Source organism: Lactuca serriola, chromosome 7, assembly GCF_051521515.1.
Source record: "Lactuca serriola cultivar US96UC23 chromosome 7, Lser_US96UC23_V15, whole genome shotgun sequence".
Taxonomy (NCBI): domain Eukaryota; kingdom Viridiplantae; phylum Streptophyta; class Magnoliopsida; order Asterales; family Asteraceae; genus Lactuca; species Lactuca serriola.
This window is the reverse complement of record NC_136414.1, coordinates 89,998,346-90,018,691: the sequence shown is the minus strand read 5'-3', so window position 1 is coordinate 90,018,691 and position 20,346 is coordinate 89,998,346.

Genomic DNA, 20,346 nt, shown 5'->3' with positions numbered 1-20,346 from the left:
AGCAACACATATATTCGTTTCGATTTGACGGAGTAACAATGGAAAACCCAAATGGAAATGAGTAACCAATAAAATCACAGTTTATGTAACAAAACTAAGGATTCATAAGAGAAACCCTAGATCGAACAACTAATGGGTTTGAGCCAAAAGAACATCCTATGTTCTCATGCAAACCTAATGCTTGGATGTAGGTTTCTCTAATTATACATGCATTCATCCAAGACTTTAAAAACTTGATCTAATGAGTATAATTCGAAATTAATGTCACAAATCAGATCTAGATGATTACCTCTTGTTGTTTGCTTGAATCTTCTTATCTTTGAAGCTTAAAGTCACAATTGTCACTCCTCTAATGGCTTACAAATACCAATAGCAAAAGAATGATCTTGGAGAGAGGTTGCAAGAGGCACAATTTCGGCTATGATCTTTCTAGGGTTTCAAGTGGCCACAAATTGTAAGCCTTAGGGTCCAATTTATACTGGAGCAACTTGGGTTTCAGTCTAAACCCTAATGGACGGCTTAGGCCTTAAGCTATCCAAGGAAGCTTATGGAATAGGGCCTTAGGGCCGAAATTATGGATGGACACATCCTAATTTCGTCCATGCCTAGTCAAAGAGGCTCCTCGGACCAATACTCAACTATCACACATTTGACAGTTTAAATCCCTGTTATTAAATTAATGTCTTTTAGCCACAAAATTAATTTCTTAATTAATTATTGTCTAATATTAATTTAATTATATGATTTCTCCATTAATATATTATTCATATAACATATTAATAAATCATAATAACCTCTTTCTAAAAAAAATCATCATATCATGTTGCTTCGGTGAAGGCAACATAAAAGGACCATGCACAACTGGGTCAAGTATTTACCAAATATAGTTACGGGCTTAGACACTAATCCAACAGTCTCCCACTTGGATAAGTCTAGTAACTACAAATGTAAGCACAATCCGATTAGCAATCATAGCTCTCAAAGACGCTGTCAAACTCTATTCTTATCATTGACCTGTCCTTTAGATAAGGGATCGTACAGTCCTCCTTCTAGATATCGTGCGGACAATTACATGGAACATAGTCATACTTACTGTCTAGCAGTTTGTTTCTCGATCTCTAATTCGTTTGACATAGAACTTAATTGAACACATCAATTCAATCCTGAATGGGCCGACACATAAGTCAAACCAAATCATCGAGGGGCCCTGATATCGCTTTTACCCTCTTAGGATAAAAAGAACAGATAAACTTCGAATTATATGCATTTACTATCCACTAATCAAATCATACACAACAATGAGTTTTATAACATCAAGTTACTAGTGCATTTACGCATTATCAATGTACAACTAATTAGCAAACAATAAACCATATATCTAGGTTTTAAGACCATATGATATTATCGTCTTGCGATCACTCGAGATAAATTCCATGAAGTGATTCTAGCAAGCGTGGGTTTATTTCAATGCTCAAATCAAACTCATAAGCACTCATGAACGTTGTAGCAATTTATCTATTACATGTTTCTAAACTATCTAATCCAGTCTAATATCGTCCTTCAGCCTGATGCTCCTAGCGTGCTGCAAGTGCTTAACCCTGCTCAGTCCCTTCGTAAGCGGATGTGTTGGGTTATCCTCTGACGATACCCTCTTTACTACGAGGAGTCCTTCTTCCACCCGATGTCGAATAAAGGGATATTTTATGTCGATATGTCGAGATCTGTCGTGATCCCTTGGTTCCTTGGTCAAGGCAACCACTCCTTCATTATCACAGAAAATTTCCATGGGCTCCTTTATGGTTGGCACAACTCCAAGGTCTCCAATGAAATTCTTCAACCATATTGCCTCCTTTGACGCTTCGCTTGCTACAAGGTACTCTAATTCGCACGTTGAATCAGCTATGGTCTCCTGCTTGGACTTCTTCCAATTCACTGCTCCTCCATTAAGGGTAAAGACCCAGCCTGACTGCGAACGATAGTTGTCCCTGTCGTTTTGAAAACCGGCGTCACTATACCATCGCACCCTTATGATGGGTTTTGAGCATTCTAATACATCCTAAGTGTACATGCAACCCTAATAACCTTGAACCTATGTTTTCTCTATATACATGCAAATTTTTTTTTCAAGGTTATTTCCTAACTAGCATGACATGGGGAATATATGAAACATAAAAACTAGTAGAAATACATACCTTGTTGTTGCTTGGATTCCTTCAAGACTTTGTGAGCCTAGCACCCCAAATGTTGTGCCTCAAATGCTTCACACAACACCACAAAACTTGGAATAACTTGAGAGAATACTTCTTCCACTCAAAAATCGGTTATGCCCTCTCTAGTAACACTAGGTACCGATTTTGCTAGCCAAAGGGTCCCTTTTATAGTGGTGTCACAATTAGGGTTTCATTAAGATGACCCATAATTGTCATGACTCTTCATTTCTCATGACCCATGGGTTTGTAACTCCCATGGACTATCCATGGAGCTCCAAATGGTTACATGCATAACCCATAAACCATGAATCATTAATCCACCATAAAAGAATTGATGATTGTCATAATCAACCCTATATATTTAATTAGTCTCACTTTGATCACCAAATTAATACTAGATTAATACTTGATCAATACTAATTAAATAATACTATTATTAATATATTAGAACTTATAATATATTAATAATCATAAGTGCCTTATTCTCTCATTTAGTCTATCCAAGTATTACAATGCCATGGAACCCAAATGGACCATGCAGGGTCGGGTCAAATACATACCAAATAACGTTATGGACTTAGACACTATATTCAACAGTCTCCCACTTGGATAAGTCTAATAACCACTACTAGAAAAGCAGCCTTTTACGACGCTCATTGCGCGTCGTAAAAGGCTCAGACGACGCACAAATGCGCGTCAAGGAAGGCCCTGTCATAAAGAGAGACGACGCACTTTTGCGCGTCGTCTACAGACGACACTCATTTACGACGCGCTTTTACGACACGCAATGTGTATCAAGGAAAGCCCTGTCATAAACGAAGACGACACGCATTCGCGTGTCGTAACCTTACGACGCGCGTGTTAATGACACGCAATGCGTATCAAGAAAGTCCCTGTCAAGAAAGGTCATGTCATAAATGAAGATGACACACATTTTTGCGTATCATAATTTTAAATGTTTAAAAAAATATATTTTTTATAGATTTACTAATTTTCAAATTAATTTTGCATTTAATGTCTCATAATAGAAAATAAAATATCATATACAAAAAATATATTCCATTTCATAAAATTTAATGTCATACAAAATATCATATACAAAAAATATCCATTGAATAATATTTTATTACAAATTTGACATTTTTTTGTTTCCGTACTTTGACAATTTTCCGGAGCCAATCCGCGACTGCATTCCAGAGCTGATTCAATTTGTGTTGCTGTTGATTCCGGAGCCAATAATGTTCAATAAGAAGCCTAAATAATACTTATAGGAAAATTTTATAACAACCAAGACTTACAAAGAACACCATGAGTTGTTATTCGTCTTTTGGGGTCTTTAATAAGCATTTTCCTAACCAAATCTTTAGCACTTTCAGAGATACTAGGTCGTGGATCTTAGGAAAATTCGAGTTTACCCCTCAAAACCTCTTCAAAGATCTCATTTTCAGATTCTATCATGAAGAAAAAAAGAACATAAATTCAGTCACTAAAAAGAAAGTTTAGAGCATTTGAATAAATATTCTGAAACTTGGTTTATTGAAAGCAAGTATTAAATGGTCATGGTCATGGTCATGGTCATGGTCATGTAATGTAGTAGTAGTCTTATTCAGTCCGAAAAATTGCAAATTTTTTCCCACTGCCACCCAGGCGAAGAGTAAACACGTAAATGCCCTTCCTCATGAAGCATGTGTTATTATGATTATGCTTAAAGTAAAAGACAGAACAGAAAGAATGGTAATGGAGGTTGTGTACCTTATGAAGTAATAGTATAAGAAATCAGCATAAAGAGTTGTTTGTATTAAGCCAGAGAAACAGGCTGAAAACAAACAAACAAACAAACAAAACAAAAGTCAAATGAAATACATGTATAGACAATAAGAATAAGAGAAAAGCTTTAACTTACATATCCATTCATTGAAATGGGGCTGTGTGAGATACCGACAAATCCAGTTGAGAATATACAATGCACGGTATGCCCTAACAATATAATGCAAACAAACAGATTTTCATTCATAGCATCCTATTTTCTAAATGATTATTATACTATTTTTGATCATTTAAAAAGCCATTTTTCATGGTTATCCAGCTTCATAATGATATCATGCCAAAATATAGAAGGGAGAATACCCACGAAAGAAAACATATTGACCGGTCAAATTGTCAATATTTCCCCTTCGCTGCAGCAGAACCAACTGTGGGAGAATAGCAACAGCTTCCAAATAGATAGAAAATGCCCAACATATCTGCACATTCCTAATAATATTAAAACTATAATCACAAAATAAAAAGATTTAACTTGAGTGGAAAATCCTAATGCTTACTCATTAAATAGACCATGAACATCAAGATCATTTCCCCTAGCTTTGGGCCAGTGTTGTACCTTCCAACCACATGCTCCTTAGCTGCAACAACAAACTTCAAATTTTCAAAAACAACTTTACTGCATAAACTAGGAAAAAGATGAATTATAACCATATCAATAATATATGTTTTCTTGGTTATCTTTATCATTTATAATATTGATAATTCTTGACAACTTAGTAATTGAAAAGATCATTATTTATCATTTTCCTCTTAGTTGCTGTAACTTTTGGAGCTTCACTTAATGTGTTGTGAATACATGGTACTCTCTAATCATATAACCTAAAATACCCGTTGCATAATTTCTAATATTGTTCTTTATTTAGTTTTCAAGGTGCGATTAACAGGGGAGCAATCTCAGCAAACCCAATTTACTTTAATCTGAATACAAATTAATCAAACAATGTAACTTTGTCAAGCCATGGAAGTAACTTCATATTCAAGTGGGAGAGGTAAACCAACAATAACTCCAAAAAAAAGTACCTCTTCTGGAGCAGTATATCGAAAGAGAGCTTCAGCAAATTCCACAGTACTACCCTGGGCAATTGCCTGCCGCCCGACCACTGCCCCAATTGACCCATGCGGTTCAACAGTTCCTACAGAAGGAATATTATATGATGATGTTTGATTGTTAACTCTACAGATCGTGAAGGATCAAACAGGTATCCTAATGTTGCTTGTGGCTCATGATTACAAAGTATATACAATACAACATTTGAATCTTTCAAGTAAAACTGGACACAGTGAAGTATATACAATACCACATTTGAGTTATTTTATCAAGCATATATATATATATATATATATATATATATATATATATATATATATATATATATATATATATATATATATTGTGTATATTGGTAAAATAATTAAGGATATTTTATATTTTTTGAATATACCTCCTGAAATACTTTGATGACAGGACAATTCCTTAGTCATTTAAAGGGTAAAGGAAATAAATTAGTATCATGAATTCATGAGGCTTTCTCTTACTTTTTTCCTTTTGGCCCAAAGAAAAAAAAATAACTATATATGAAGGTAAAAGACAAATTTCCTGTTGCATTTATTTTAGAAACTTATAGATTTAAGGAAAGATAAATTTTCCTGTTGCATTTATTTTAGAAACTTACGGATTTACTGAATTCCTTGAGTTCATGCAAATATTTCTGTAGATGAAGGTAAAAGATAAATTTCCTGTTGCACACTCTTTCAATCTCAATATAAACTTGTCTATTGCCTCTGTAGTTTCAGGATCCACTTTATGAAAAAAAAATTAACATGAGAAAGTCAGAGCACATGAGAAAGTCAGACCACATGAAATCACAACATGTGATATCATATGAAGAGTTACCTTTCTCTCTTCTTGAAGGGCTTGCAATTCTTCAGAAGCTCTTAGTAATATCCCTTCCACCTGAAGTAGATATAAGCCTGGATGTGTCAGTAGGCTCCAACTCCAAGACCCAAAAGACATAAATACCCTTTTGAAAGATGGTGGGACAGGGACTCGTTCTTGATCTCTCATATGTGAAAAAAGACGTGAAAGCCCTCCTCATCGATGTAGATACCTCTAGAAATCTTTCGAGGGCTATTTTTTACGGTGAGGATGAGAAGGGCATTAACGTCTTTTCAACAGAAGAGATCGAGGGTGATTCTCTGGCCCACCTCTTTGAACGAGAGAAAATTGCAATTTTTTTCACATCAACAAGATGTGTAATATCCAATTGTTAAATATTATATATTAACATCACTAACAAAAGACCATGTAAATATAAATGACTAATTTTTTTATATTCCAAATAAATGTAGTCATGAACACTAGATACATAACATACAGTTGATAAAGATCCACGTTGTGCTTCTGGAGGAATTTCAAACTCCAGCTGAGGAATCTACAAACATATAAAAGAAAGTCAACATACTTTGGGAAAAGGATTAGAGAAAAATTCTTTCATCATTAATCCAAATCAAATTTAAGGGGTAAAAGAATGCAGTTTCCTCTATTGAACCAGAATCATATAAAGTCAAAGTTGTTTTTTTACTTGCTAAAACCATTAGCAATAATGTGTAAACCGTTAATCAAGATGAACCTCATATAGCTTCATTATTAATGGAGAAATCAGAAACACAAATAGTAAATTAGAAAAAAGTTATTTTCATTTGCTATAAGCATTTGCAGTTTTAATAAATAAAAGCCAAGTTAGTCTCTAAAATAGAAGTTCGTTTTAACAGAGTTTGAAGCATCAGAGTTCCTTTCCTTAAATAAGATAGAAGTGAGTTTTTTGTGTGGTAATATAATAACACACTAAGGCATGCCTTATAATAACATCAAAGAGAAAAATGATTACAAATTATATACAATACAACATTTGAATCGTTCAAGTCAAACTGGACACAGTGAAGTACCTTAATTGTAGCAGTTCGAGACTTCACTACTTGTCGATTAAGCATCTGTATTTGGGAAAAGAAAAACATTAGTATAATTTTATAATAAAGGAAATTCCTATGTATGTTTGTGAAAAAAAAAAAGGAAAATTGCAGGAACTGAATGTGGAATAACATGTTAGAATAGCACTTACATAGGCAGGAACTGAATATGGAAAACGGATGTATTGTACAAAATACTCACATTGTCCTCATGGCCACAACTATGTATAATAAAAAAATGCATAAGGTAAAACCACATACAATAATAGAATAAAGCAACTTTATAGAAAGAGAGAAGAACCTTAAATTTGATCCCCGACTAATATTAGCCATTGTTGATGTGGCCATGGAAAGCAGAGACAAGTTGAAGACACTTTCTGAATTCACCAATCAGCAAGACCAACCATTGATGGTGCAAACATTGTGCCATGGATTCCAAATTTTTTCAGACACCTAGCAGGATTTTTAGGTCACAAGAAGATACTGTTGAATTTATGAGTGGTTTTACCCTAAAAATTTGTTCATATAGTTGAATGACTTGTTGACGATCTGTGGATGAACACATTCTTTGGATGTATACAGTGTTGAGAAAGCATCTTTCCCTCAAGTCTTCAGCCTCCTTTTTCAAAATTATGGCTTGTATCTAATAATAAGAAAAGAAAACACAATATAAACATAAGAAATAGAATGAAGAACAAAAATTATGTTAAAGAGTGTTTCTGTGAAGCAATCACAACGAGAAGCACACCAACATGTTATATATAAATATATATATATATATATATATATATATATATATATATATATAGCTCATTAAGAAATAGAATTAGGGTTCTTATCTAGTGTTGTCGGACAGAGGAACCACCGCCACACACCACCATCTCCAAAACCTTCTGCAAAAAAATTGAACGAAACCATACTAGATCGACGATGGTAGTTGATTCCGGATGAACGAAACCATATCAGAGAACAAAACCTGCAAATGAGGTCTACGATTTACATGGAAAGGCAAGTCTACTGTTGCCTTTATCGACGGATGACCGGGAATTGCAAGTAACGATGGTCGAAGTGAGAGGGAAGAAGTAGGCGGCGTCCATAATTTGGGCAAGAGGGAAAGGAGAAAAAAAAGGAAGGCGGGGTTTTTAATTTTTTCAGAATTTCATTTCCCCTTACTGTTAAAGGATGGAACGCGCGTTCCATTAAAAATTATAAAGCGACATCCTTAGACGACGCACATTTTATTATAGGTGCCCTCCGTGTTTTTTTTTGTTTAGAAACTAATTTAAGGGCACGCAATAATGCGTGTCCTCTATTGTTAAATTTTTTGAAGAGATGACACTTTTTTAATGTCACTCTCTTTTGCGTAACATAAATCAACGAGTGTCGTGGTTTGCGCATCGTAAAAGGGTCTTTTTCTTGTAGTGAACTATATTTGCAAATATGACTTCAAAATCCGACTAGCAATCATAGCTCTTTCAAAGTCTCTCGGAACTGAGATGATGATGATACGCCATTTAAGATAAGTGATCATATAATCCTCTGCTCTCATGATATCAGCCGGAAAAACACATGGAACATGGTCTTACTTATTATCCAGCATTTGTTTCTCGATCTCCGATTTGTTTCGACATAGAACTAAATTGAACACATCAATTAGGCTCTGACCGGGCCCGGTACATAGGTCAAAACCAAATCATAGAGGGGCCCAGATATCGCTTCTATTTCTCCAAGGAACAAATAAACTTCGACTGATATGCTTGTACTAACTACTTGTTGAATTATTCACAAATGCACGTTTTATAACATCGAGTTACCAATGCGTTTTCGTACAATTAATGAATAACCAACTCATAGTCAACAACTCATATCTCTAGGTTTAAAGATTTATATGATATTACCGTCTCATGATCACTCGAGATAAATTCCATAAAGTGATGCAAGTGAGCGTGGGTTGAATCCAATACTCAGCCCTTATGAGTACTCATGAATGTTGTAGCAACCATTGCATTGTCTAAAGCACTTTACACAAATCATACAAGCCAAATTCATGACAGTCTTGAATCAATACTTACTTCCAAAGTTTGACTGACTGTGGATGGTTTGAATAATAACATGATTATTCTGGAAGTAAAAACATGCAAAATTGAAACATAGTAAACAATCAACACAAGATAGTAACACCTTACTCATAAATAAATAACAACTTTTATTTATCATCAAATTTCAATTACATTTTACAAGTTTCAGGAATCTAATTATTGAAACTAATATCATCCTTCAGGCCAATGCGCCTCGCATGCTGTAAATGCTTAACCCTGCTCAGTCCCTTCGTGAGGGGATCTGTCGGGTTCTCATCCGATGATACTCTCTTTGCCACGAGGAGTCCTTCTTCTATTCTATGTCTGATGAAATGGTATTTTCTGTCAATGTGCCTAGATCTCTCGTGATCTCTTGGCTCTTTTGCCAAAGCAACCGCACTTTCACTGTCACAGAAAATTTCCATTGGCTCCTTTATAGCTGGTACAACTCCAAGGTCTCCGATGAAGTTCTTTAGCCATAGTGCCTCTTTTGTTGCCTCGCTTGCTGCTATGTACTCTGATTCACAAGTTGAATAAGCTACTGTCTCCTGCTTGGAATTTTTCCAAGTAATTGCTCCTCCATTTAGGATAAAGACCCAGCCTGACCGAGAACAGAAATTATCCCTATCAGTTTGAAAGCTAGCATCAATATATCCTTCCACTCTCAAGTCATCACTGCCTCCGAGGGTAAGGACCCAGTCCTTAGTCCTCCGCAAATACTTGAGAATGTTCTTTACCATTGTCCAGTGTGCCTTGCCAGGGTTCCCTTGATATCTACTGACCATGCTCAAAGCAAAGGCCACATCAGGGCGAGTACAAGTCATAGCATACATGATCGAGCCCACAGCAGAAGCATATGGTATCTGACTCATTTCAGCTATCTCAGCCTCTGTGCTCGGACTCTGATTCTTACTTAGCTTGGCATTACTCTGGATTGGCAATTCTCCTTTTTTGGAATCTTGCATACTGAACCTCTTCAATACCTTATCCACATAAGTACTTTGACTAAGTCCAATTAGTTTCATACTCCTATCTCTCAATATCCTTATCCCCAGGATATAGGCAGCTTCCCCAAGGTCCTTCATAGCAAAACACTTCCCAAGCTAGGCCTTAACCTCCTGCAAAGTTGGGATGTCGTTTCCTATGAGAAGTATGTCATCCACATACAACACCAAGAAGCTAACTGTAACAACCCGAAATTTCCATTCTGAACAAACCATTTGAAGCCAATAGAAGTAGATCAGTTACAGTGAAAACTCAGATTTCGAGTATAAGTTTGGCAGTTTTCGGGATTTTACACTTAAGGAGATATTAGGAGAGTGGATGCACTAGGGTTTTGTGCAACACTGTTATTCCAATACTCTAGGATATTAGAGTTCATTCCGAGAATAGAAATATTTTCTTCCAAAAATCTCAGGACTATAAATAGAATTCTGAACCAAATTGGTTCATTAGTTGAATTCCAATTAGAGAAAAGCCAAATTCTCTCTCACGGATCTTCGGGTTTTTATCCCAAATTGTGAGTAACTCTTTCTAGTAGTGTTAGAAAGCTCTAAATGTGTTCATAACCTAGATTACATAGCTAAATCATCCGATTTAGGAGTTTACTCCCCAAGGTGTTCTTGGGCGGTAAACTCCCGAAACCAAGCCTAGATTGTCCCCTGTGATTAGTAACTACCTTGGGCTTGTATAGGAGTGTGTTATGGACATGAAATCAACCAAGAACCACCCAAGTTTAGGAGTTCACAGCCCAAGAGTAGCTTAGGCCGTAAACTCCCTTGTAACATGCTCAAATGGTGCTTTTAAGGCACCTAAGGCTTAGACTTTATTTTAGATAAGTACCCTAAAGTGTTTAAATCCTAGAAAACATAAGAAATCACTAGTATTGAGGAGTTTACAGCCAAGACAAGTTCTTGGGCCGTAAACACCTATAAAGGGGTCAAATGACACCCTAACTCCATCCTTAAGCCAAGAGACCAATTTGGGCATATACCTAAATGAGTTTTGGACTAGCTAACACACTTAGAACACCAAGAGTAAGGGTGTTTATGGCCCAAAAGGTTCTAGGGCCGTGAACTCCATAAAATGGTGCCAAATGGTGCCATAAACTCTTCTAAAGCCAAGTACAAAAACCTAGTTTAGTTCCTAGTTAATTTAGAGACTTGAAAACACCATAAACACCCTCCCAAGGGAGTTTACGGCCGTAAACTCCAAGGGAATATGGTCCCAAGGCCGTAAACTCCTTAAAGGAGTTATTATGACACCCAAACACTTGTTTAAACTTTAGAACCAATTACCACTTGAGTTGTAACAACCTTAAGCCTCAATTAATGACTCAATGTAGAGTTTACGGCCAGGAGTTTACTCCCCTGGGCCGTAAACTCCAAAGAATATGGTCATTAGACCTTAAACTCCCATTTGAGGTATTGCACTCCTTTGTTGCAACCCATTAGCCTCCTAGCACTTGACCAAAAGTGTTTTCCCCGCGTTTAAATGTTTATACTTGTATAATTAGTGTTTTAATCACTAATTATTTATATACATATGTCTTCATATGTAATTAGGATCATTGTGTGTGTCTAAAGTCTTCACTTGACACCAAGCACTTGCCCGATCCTTCCTTACGATAACAGTCCGTTCAATTCCAGTCACTTACTGCAGGTGAGTTCATACCCCTTAACTAATGTTTTAAACTGTTTTTAAATGTTTTATAGGGGGGATACAAGTAGAATCATGCTAGTTATTATATCAATCGCATGTGATTAATAAGTAGAATTATGCTAGTTTTTACATCAATCACATGTGATTAATATACAGCATTCAAAAGATTTGGCTACTCATTAGCCGTTTTACCAAACAGTTTCCTTCAAATGATTTTTATAAACATTTTATATGTTTTAAACTCCTTATTACACTGTATATTTTACTCTGTATATCACATTTCAAACTTATTTACAATTGTGTTTCAAACAAATGTTTCTTTATACTAAACTGTTTTATCAAACCCATGCCTTCAAACTGTTTTATAGATTGACATCAAGTCGATCTTTTCTTAAGATAATATTTATGTTCAAATGTTTTACAAAACTTACTTATGCTTTTATATTATAAATTGCATGCCTCTATATGTATAGTTATATAAGAAATGTTTAAAAGACTTAGGAAGGCTATCCACCCTATTTCCTTTTCGCGCTTGAGATGTGGTCCGGTGGGATATCGGGTACTCGTCCGAAGGTCATTTAAATATTAGTTATATATCATGTGTACATATATAGTCATAAAAGGTCCTTCCAGTTCATCCCATGCCCTTGGGTAGCAAGGGTATACATCCATGACCATACGTACCAGTTAGATTACTAGTAAACTACCATATGGGTAGTTTAGGAAGATAATAGAACTATTACTAGAATGCGATATCATACTATGAGTCAGTTCATTCATGATTCAATACTTACTACTAGAAGAACATACACAACTATAATAGAGAGGAACATATACAACTATACTAGAGAGGAACATATACAACTATACTAGAAAGAGAACATATACAACAATACTAGAACGATTACATTACTATACTTGCTAGGTAGAGAGCACGTACATTACAGCTAGAACAGTTCATTACATTACACTTACATTAATACGTTCATAAAATTGTGATCCACTGTGTCGGAGCATGCCTTAAATGTCATGGCTCGAGTTGTAGCCAGAGTCTCTTGGAGGGAGAGCGTGAGTTTGCATATAGATCTATACTGGATTGACTATCCTACACCTTGCTGCTAGCTTTAGCCGGACCTGCAGGTCTGCGGGTGCCAAACGTCATTCCGTTATTACGACCATTCGTATGTCGTTGTTACCAGTCGATAGTATGGTGCAATTAATCACATGATGCCTTAATATAAATCCGGTTTAAGGTAATTAGTACAGCAGTAGTTCTTATAGCGCTACGTTTTAGTACTACATTAATTTTCCCTGTACATATATTTAGTGATCCTTTCACTTAAACTATAGATGTAAAAACTATATTTTATTAATAATAGTTACACTTGGGAAAATTACACACTTTTACAACAGACGAACATATAGAACAGTTAAGTCTTGGTAGAAGACTATATTGAGAACATATAGGTCTTGGTAGAAGACACCCTTATATAATAGTAGGAATCATAGGGATTTCTAGAGTTTTTCAAACGTTTACAGTTGTTTTACAAACATTTTCATACTTACAGTTCATATACAAATTCTTACATACTAATTAAGACACTAAATACTTATGATCTCACCAGCTTCAAAGCTGATACTCGCTTTCAAAATTACTTGTATCCTCAGGTCATCATAGACAGGTACCGATGCAAGGAGAAAGGAAGATGGAGCTTGTTCAAGACTCATCTTTCATTTTGATTTTTGCTTTAGTGTTTATCAAAATTTGATAGAACATACTTGTATAATAATTCTATTATTAATGCAATGGATGATGTTGTTGCTCGTTTACTACTTTTCATTGTTATGATACTGTACATGACGTCCTCCGCCCCAGAACGTTTCCGCCGTTCTTGGTTTTGGGGTGTGACACTAACTATGCTCCCACTAGCCCTGACATACACACAAGACTCATCCTCACTCCTAGAAAAGCCAAACTCTTTGACTTTCTCATCAAAGAAAAGATTCCACCTGCAAGATGCTTGTTTCAATCCATAAATGGATTTTTCAAGCTTACACACTCTATTAGGGTATTTTGGATCGACAAAACCCTCTGGCTGAGCCATGTAAACATCCTCAGCCAACTTCCCATTAAGGAAAGCGGTTTTGACATCCATTTGCCATATTTCATAATCATGAAATGCAGCTATGGCTAACAACACTCTAATAGACTTAATCTTAGCTACTGGTGAGAAGGTCTCATCATAGTCAACTCCCGGAGTTTGAGTAAAGCCCTTCGCAACCAGTCGCGCTTTATAAGTGTGTACTTTCCCATCCATGTCGATCTTCTTTTTAAAGATCCATTTGCACCCAACTGTCTTACGACCTAGTACATTGTCAACCAAGTTCCAAACTTGATTGCCATACATGGACTGAATCTCGCTGTCCATAGCCTCCTTCCATTTCGCAGACTCAGGGCCTGCCATGGCTTCCTTATAATTATTAGGTTCATCCAACTCTATCAGTGTACTATCACTGATAAATGTATCACCTTCAGTGGTGATGTGATAACCATAATAAAAATTAGGTGTGTTCCTCACCCTAGTGGAACGTCTTGGAGGTACAGACTCATCTATCGGCTCAACAGGAGTTTCCTCCTCAGATTGGCTGACAGCATTTGAGGATCCTTCACCACTTGAATCTTGAAGCTCTTCAAGGTGAATTTGCCTCCCACTGTCCCCTTGGCTTATGAATTCTCTCTCACGAAAGACTCCTCTTCTTGCTACAAAGACCACATTATCATTGGGTCTGTAGAAGAGGTAACCAAAGGATCTCTGTGGGTAGCCGATGAAAATACACCTCTCGCTTCGGGGTTCAAGCTTGTCATGAGTCTCACGCCTCACAAAAGCTTCACAACCCCAAATCTTGATGTGGTCCAAATTGGGCACTTTCCCAGTCCACATCTCATGAGGTGTTTTGGCAACCATTTTAGTAGGGACTAGATTAAGGATATGGGCGGCAGTCTCTAAGGCATGCCCCCAGAAAGAGATTGGTAATGAAGCTCGACTCATCATGGAACGAACCATGTCCAACAAGGTTCGATTACGCCTCTCAGCCACACCATTCAACTGTGGTGTCCTGGGAGGTGTCAATTGTGAGACAATCCCACATTCTTTAAGATAGTCAAGGAACTCAATGCTAAGATACTCTCCTCCCCGATCGGATCGGAGCATCTTGATGTTCCTGCCCAATTGATTCTCAACTTCCTGCTTAAACTCTTTGAACTTTTCAAAGGTTTCTGACTTATGCTTGATTAAGTAAATATATCCATATCTATTGTAATCATCAGTAAAAGTCACATAATAACGATTAGCATCCCTTGTAGCAACTCTGATGGACCCACACACATCCGTGTGTACAAGGTCCAACAAACCTTCACCCCTATCACAAGTACCTGTGAAGGGTGACTTTGTCATTTTTCCAAGTACACAAGACTCGCAACTATCATCTGACTTGAGGTCAAATGATTCCAAGACTCCAGCCTTTTGGAGTTGGCCTATGTGCTTCTTGTTAACATGTCCAAGACGACAATGCCACAAGGATGCTTTATCCAAGCTATCAGAAGAATCAATATACAACACATTATTTCCTAAATTGTCTACAACATTCACAGCTTCATATACACCATCACAAGGTATTGCTTTAAAGTAAAATACATCATTGTAATAAACATTAATAGCACCATTTTTATTATCAAATGAAAATGTAAAACCTTGTTTGTACAAGCCATGAAAAGAAATAATATTTCTCGCCATTTCGGGCGAGTAACAACACTTATTCAAATCTAAAATTAACCCATTATTAAGCAATAAAGAATAAACTCCTATCTTGGTAACAGGTGATGCTTTCCTGTTGCCCATGACTAAGTTTATCTTCCCGTGCTCCACTTGCTCACTTCTTCTTAGTGTCTACAAATCAGTACAAGTGTGAATACCACACCCTGTATCAAGCACCCAAGAATTAGCATTAGATGAGTTGTTAGACAATATTGTGTAAATACTTGCATGGGTGGGCTTAACCTTCCCATCCTTTACATCTTGCAGATATTTGGCACAGCTTCGCTTGAAGTGTCCCTTATCCTGGCAATAGAAGCACTGTGCTTCCTTTGGGTTTGAAGAAGGAATAATGGGACCTTTATTTGTCCCACTTGAAGAGGAACCATCAAGATTCTTACCCTTGGTACCCTTCGAAGGGCTTTTCCTCTTCTTACCCTTCCCTTGCCCAATTGCAAGAACATGGGCTGTTAAAGGAGTAGAAGTAGCAACCGCTTTACCCTTAAGGCCATTTTCAGTTGTCCTTAAGAGTCCTTGAAGTTTGCTAAGTGTGACTTCCTCCTTATTCATATGATAAGTCATATGAAACTGATCATAACTTGGAGGTAAGGAATGGAGAATGATGTCAATCGCCAATTCCTCAGGAAAGTCAACATTGAGCTTTAGCAACCGGTCAACGAACCTCTGCATCTTCTGCAAGTGACCAGTGATGGGTTCACCATCCTTCATCCTTGCGGTTATCATGGAGGAAATGATTTCATACCTCTCTTGACGTGCGCTCTGATGGTACCTTTCCATCTGATCTAGGTGCATCTCATAGGGGTAGAAATCTTCATAAGATTTTTGGAGTTCCGGAGTCATTATGGCCATCATGATGCAGGACACCTTGGTGGCATCCTTCTCATGTGCAATGAACTCCGCGAGCTCTTCTAGAGTAGCAGTGGCTTCATTAACAACCTTAAGCTCCGTGTCAAGGACATATTCTTTGTCCTCATAGCGGGTAATTATCCTGATGTTTCTGATCCACTCATTAAAGTTGGATCCATCAAAGATGACCTTACCACACAAGTTCATTAGGGAAAAAGAGCATGTAGGGTTTGAGCCAGCAGCGTTATTGGAAGACATCTGGAATAAAAGGAAGATAAGTTTCATTAGATTAAGAGTCCTTAATAAGTCACCCAAATGAAGTATTAAGGCTAGGATCCAACAAACTATTTATAGGTGGAAGAGGGATGCCGTAATCCACACTATAAAATATTTGAAGGTAGGTAAATGACGATTTACCAATTTCCACCATAAGAAAGAAATATTTTATTAATAGGTTTTATTGGTTTTGAAACTCCTAGATCTTTTGAGATACATTGAACTTTTCAATGGCGTGTTTGAATCTCGAATGTGCCCTCTCAAGGTTGTGACTGGGATGTCGAGGATCACAAGCAAGGTGTGAATAACCATACAAATTGACTTGGTACCCTTAACAATATTACCTAATCGATGATCTGGTTAACCACACATGCTCCACCGATCTATAATAAAGTCAAGTTACCCATTGCCACTCTTACTAGTCCATGTTAGTGTGCCGGTTAACCATACACGCTCCACTAACGACTTGGTAAGGTACAAAGTGTAATTTTATGGGCTAGCACCAAATTCACACTTTCCTAAAGTAACTAAAATTGGGAATTTATAATGTATAGTTACTTTATAATTCATTATACTTTTAATGAGAATTTAAAGTCGTATCCTACCCGTTAGGCTAACGACCCTCCACCGATCAAGGAAGCGGTGGGTGAGAGTGGACACCCATTAAGTCACCATTTTATAGGCAACAACCTTATACCCCCTTATAGACCGGCTTGGTGAATGAGGCCTACTAACGGTAAGAATGACATATTCTTATACATATCTATATAATAAAATTATAATAATAGTATAAGTGTCGATTTTTAAACTTTTTTAAAAATCTAAGGTTTAATTTGGAATTAAAGTATTAGAGTGTAAGACTTTTCAAATTCCAAAACTTGAGGGCATGAATTGAAACTATTCCAAGTCTCTTTAATTTGTAACTTATGAGTTTTAATGGTTCATAAAAATGAAGACTCTTCATTTTATGAAACCTCTTTAGTTCTTTAATTACAATTTAAAGAAGTGACTTTTGATTATCCATAACTTGAGGACAAGTTATGGAAACCATCATTGCCATTAAGATCATGAATTAAACATACATGGAGGTTACACATAATTCCTATGATCTTCTAAAAACCCATAAGAACACAAATTCATGTCAAGCAATTTCAAGAATCATATTAACATATACAATACTTGAAAGTCATGCAAAAATGGGTTAACATAATCATTATCATTTTGAAAAACAGATTTTACAAGTCCAAAACAGATTGGGATAATGATTTTAATCCATTTCTAGCAACAAAACACGAAAAGCTGCCCAGCACGCTCCTACTCGTCAAGTGCAAGATCCTACTCGACGAGTAGGATGAATTTGTTCATGGACTCGGCGAGTCCTCCCCATGAACTCGGTGAGTCCAGTCGTCTGTGAGTAGATTTTTCGATTTTCAAGCAGTTTTGCATCAAGTATACAGAAAACAATCCTAGGCTCTGATACCACTGATGATTTTTGAGCATTCTAACACATCCTAAGTGTACATGTAACCCTAATAACCTTGAATCTATGTTTTCTCTATATACATGCAAATTTCTTTTTCAAGGTTATTTCCTAACTAGCATGACATGGGGAATATATAAAACATAAAAACTAGTAGAAATACATACCTTGTTGTTACTTGGATTCCTTCAGGACTTTGTGAGCCTAGCACCCCAAATGTTGTGCCTCAAATGCTTCACACAACACCACAAAACTTGGAATAACTTGAGAGAATACTTCTTACACTCAAAAATCGGTTATGCCATCTCTAGTAACACTAGGTACCGATTTTGCTAGCCAAAGGGTCCCTTTTATAGTGGTGTCACAATTAGGGTTTCATTAAGATGACCCATAATTGTCATGACTCCTCATTTCTCATGACCCATGGGTTTGTAACTCCCATGGACTATCCATGGAGCTCCAAATGGTTACATCCATAACCCATAAACCATGGATCATTAATCCACCATAAAAGAATTGATGATTGTCATAATCAACCCTATATATTTAATTAGTCTCACTTTGATCACCAAATTAATACTAGATTAATACTTGATCAATACTAATTAAATCATACTATTATTAATATATTAGAACTTATAATATATTAATAATCATAAGTGCCTTATTCTCTCATTTAGTCTATCCAAGTATTGTAATGCCATGCAACCCAAATGGACCATGCCGGGTCAGGTCAAGTACATACCAAATAAAGTTATGGACTTAGACACTATATCCAACACCTTAAGTCATCACTCCCACCGAGAACTAGAAACCATTCCTTGGTCCTATGAAGGTACTTAAGAATATTCTTGATTGTAGTCCAATGCGCTTTGCCAGGGTTCCCTTGATATCTGCTGACCATGTTCAAAGCGAAGGTCGCATCAGGGCGAGTACAAGTCATAGTGTACATAATCGAGCCAACCGCGGAAGTGTATGGTACTCGGCTCATTTCTGATATCTCGACTTCGGTACTTGGGCTTTGAGCCTTACTCAACTTGGCATTACTTTGGATCGGTAACTCTCTCTTCTTTAAATTCTCCATACTAAAACGTTTTAGTACCTTGTCCAAGTAAGTATTTTGACTAAGTCCTATTAGTCTCTTACTTCTATCTCTCATTATCCTTATTTCCAAAATATAGGAAGCCTCTCCGAGGTCCTTCATAGCGAAGCATTTGCCGAGCCAGGATTTGACTTCCTGCAACGTCGGGATGTCGTTTCCTATGAGTAGTATGTCATCGACATACAATACGTGGAAGCTAACTATACTCCCACTGGCTTTGACATATACACATGATTTGTCCTCGCTTCATTGACTTTCTCATCGAAACAAAGATTCCATCTGCGAGACGCTTGTTTCAGTCCATAAATGGACTTCTCAAGCTTACACACTCTATTGGGATGTTTCACATTGACAAAACCCTCTGGCTGAGCCATTTAAACATCCTCAACCAACTTCCCATTAAGGAAAGCAGTTTTGACATTCATCTGCCATGTTTCGTAATCATGAAATATGGCAATGGCTAGCATCACCCTAATAGACTTAATCTTCGCAACTGGTGAGAAGGTTTCATCATAGTCAACTGCGGGAGTTTGAGTGAAACCCTTTGCGACCAATTGCGCCTTATGTGTGTACACATTCCCATCCATGTCGGTCTTCTTCTTGAATATCCAGTTGCACCCGACCGTCTTACGTCCTGGTACATGGTCAACCAAATTCCAAACTTGGTTGTCATACATGGACTGAATCTTGCTGTCCATCGCCTCTTTCCACTTTGTAGACTCCGAGCCTGCAATGGCTTCCTTATAGTTGTTAGGTTCATCCAAATTCACTAGTGTACTATCACTAACGAACATATCCCCTTCGGTAGTGATATAGAAACCATAAAATTGGGGTTGAACCCTAACTCTTTCAGAACGTCTAAGAGGTAAGGACTCGTCAATCGGTTCAACCAGAGTTTCTTCTTTGGTTGAGTGCCAGCACTAGAGGTTCCTTCATCACTCGACTCTTGAAGCTCTTCAAGATTGATTTGCCTCCCACTGTCCCCTTGGCTTATGAGTTCTCACTCTCGGAAAACCCATCTCCTCGCAACGAAGACAACATTGTTACTCGGTCTATAGAAGAGATATCC